Source organism: Otolemur garnettii, unplaced genomic scaffold (assembly GCF_000181295.1).
Source record: "Otolemur garnettii isolate 467f Iridium unplaced genomic scaffold, OtoGar3 scaffold00046, whole genome shotgun sequence".
Lineage (NCBI taxonomy): Eukaryota > Metazoa > Chordata > Mammalia > Primates > Galagidae > Otolemur > Otolemur garnettii.
Genome location: NW_003852441.1, coordinates 2,035,741 through 2,038,791, shown reverse-complemented (window position 1 = coordinate 2,038,791; position 3,051 = coordinate 2,035,741). Strand labels below are relative to the sequence as shown.

Here is a 3,051-nt window from a genome sequence, read left to right as displayed (position 1 = left end):
GATAGAGTCTTAAGCTGTTGCCCTGAGCAGAGTGCCATGGCTCATGTCAACATCCAACTTGGGCTCAAGTGATCCTCTTGCCTAAGTTTTCTATTTTTAGTATAGATGGGGGCTCACTTTTGCTCAGGCTGGTCTTGAACTTGTGGACTCAAGCATTCCACCCTCTTTGGCCTCCCAGAGTGCTGGGATTACAGGTGTGAGCCACCACACCTGGCCTAATAATTCCCTTCTAAGCCAGTGGTTCTCAGGTCGCAACCCACAGGAACTGTATCAAAGGGTCGCAGCATTAGGAAGGTCGAGAACCACTGTTCTAAGCATTCTAACTTAACCACAGTCTGTCTTCAAATAATTTTTAACCACTTTGTGTGTAATTAAAAGTACATAAAACACTTAGTATTATAGAGATTTTCTAGTTCTGGTTTTGAAAGAACACTGAAATTACTTAGATTTTAGCTCCCTTTGGAGGATAGTTTGACCTGTTATTAATCTTATGTAAAAAATTGTTCTTTTCAATAAGATTTTTATCAGTCTTAGAAACAGCAAGACACAAAAATGCTTATCAAATTCACCCTGATCTTACTGTTTTTAGGGGAAAAAGTGCTTGATTTTTCCTATAGTAACAGTTGTAATACTAATAGAGATTTGCAAAAACTTACCCCAGAATTTTGGTTTGTTAATGTGTAATATGGAAATCCACATAGGCCTTTAAGATAGACTGGAATTCAGATTCTAATTCCTCATCTTACTTGCTCTTTGACATTGGACTAGATACGTGACCTTTGTGTGGTTTCAGTTTCCTCACCCTTGCAAGGAAGATACCACCACCTTGCATAAAGTCTGTGAAATTCAAATGAGGAACGGGTGTGTGAAGCACCTAGTGTTTGTTGTCTTAGTCAATGTCAAGTCCTCAATGGACTTTAGCTCTAATTGTTTCCTATAGGCGAAAAGATGAAATAGTCTACATGTCTATTTACTTAAAGTTTTGTGAAGTTGGAATAAACTTCAATTCATGGAGGAAACATTTTTACCTTTCAGAGGGAGAAATTAAATTGAGAGTACTCTGAACCATGAGAAATATGCTTCAATACTTAAATAACACATTGTGGATAATAGTTATAAAATTATAAATATATTAAGTATAGTTTTTATCCCTTAGCAGTTGATTCAGAAGATGGTTTCAGAGTAGTTGCATTCAATGTAGTGTCTTTATTTATATCTTTTGTTTTATTCCCTACTATGTCCTTTGTAAAAACCAACATAAAAAAATTCTATGTTAGTATATATTAATTTTTGTTCTAAAGAAGTTCTAATGGGCCAGGCTCAGTGGCTCATGCCTATAATCCTAGCACTCTGGGAGGCTGAGACAGGTAGATTGCCTTAACTCACAGGTTCAAGACCAGCCTGAGTGAGAGCGAGACCTTGTATCTAAAAATAGCCAGGCATTGTGACAGGCACCTCTGGTCCCACCTACTTGCAGGCTGAAGCAAGAATTGCTTAATCCCACGAGTTGGAGGTTGCTATGAACCATGACACTATGGCACTCTACCCAGGTGACAGAGTGAGACTCTAAGTAAGATCTAATGTAGAAAATTCATGTTTCTTTTCAAAACTCTCCACATCTGTGTTCCTTAGTAAGTCTTGGGACTGATATTTACTCTGAGAGATTTTTCTTTTTCTTTCTTTCTTTTTTTTTTTTTTTTTTTTGAGAGAGTGTCTTAGTTTGTCACCCTCGGTAGAGTGCTGTGGTTTCATAGCTCACTGCAACCTCAGACTCTGGGCTCAAGCGATTCTTTTATCTCAGCCTTCCAAGTGGCTGAGGTTACAGGCACCTGTTACAATGCCTCGCTATTTTTAGAGGTGGGGTCTCAATCTCAGGCAGGTCTTCTCCCAGAGTGTTGGGATTACAGACAGGCACGAGCCACCATGCCCAGCCTTACTGAGAGAAATTTTAAGTATTTATTTTAGTGAAATTCACACAGTCCCTCAGGGTAGAAGATTACATAGACTAACCCTGAGTTAAACTCATTCTTGATCTTGTATTTTTAATTAATTTATTTTATTTTTATGGTTATTTATTTATTTTTTTGAGACAGAGTCTCACTATGTCACCCTTGGTAGAGTGCTGTGGTGTCACAGCTCACGGCAACTTCAACTCTTGGGTTTAAGTGATTCTCTTGCCTCCGCCTCCCAAGTAGCTGGGACTATAGGCGCCCACCACAGCACCCAGCTATTTTTTTGTTATAGTTGTCATTGTTGTTTAGGTTTGAATCCGCCATCCCTGGTGTGTGTGGCTGGCCCCCTAACTGCTAAGCTATAGGCTCTGAGCCTTATTAACTGATTTAAATACCCTTGTTGGTATTGTGCCTACCCTGTGAAATTCAGAGTCAAAGGTACATAAAAGCCTATGTACCTAATTATAAATGAAACTGTCTTTGTGGTTTTCTTTTTTTTTTTGCAGTTTTTGGCCAGGGCTGAGTTTGAACCTGCCACCTCCAGCATATGGGGCCAGCACCCTAACCTTGAGCCACAGGCACTGCCCTGTCTTTGTGGTTTTCAGAAAAGATTACGAAATACATTAAACATACAGAAAATTAGGGAGAGTAAGATAATGATCTACCTTTATTTATTTTTGTCATTAGCAGCCTTATTGTATATCCACCTTGGTGGATAGCTTAAATTAAATTGTTTTTTAAAAATTGTGAAACCAACTTTAAGAATACTTTTTCTGGGACAGAGGGGATAGCATTCATTGTATAAATCAGCTGCCTCTGGCTGGGCGTGGTGGCTCACACCTATAATCCTAGCACTCTGGGAAGCTAAGGCAGGTGGATTGCCTGAGCTCATGGATCTGAAACCAGCCTGAGCCAGAGCAAGACCCCCATCTCTAAAAATAGCCTGGGCATTGTGACGGGCGCCTGTAGGCACAGCTCCTCAGGAGGCTAAGGCAAGAGAATTGCTTAAGCCCAACAATTTGAGATTGCTCTGAGCAATGACACCACAGCACTCTACTGAGGACAACAAAGTGAGACTCTGTCTAAAAAAAAAAAAAAA

The 3,051-nt window shown here is 39.7% G+C and overlaps 1 protein-coding gene across 2 annotated transcripts in view; it reads left to right on the top strand.

Annotated features, from left to right (window-relative positions):
* The window catches only part of ULK2 (unc-51 like autophagy activating kinase 2), a 104,104-nt gene that overhangs the window by 39,349 nt on the left and 61,704 nt on the right, over positions 1-3,051 (top strand). The gene's annotated exons all lie outside the window — the stretch shown is intronic.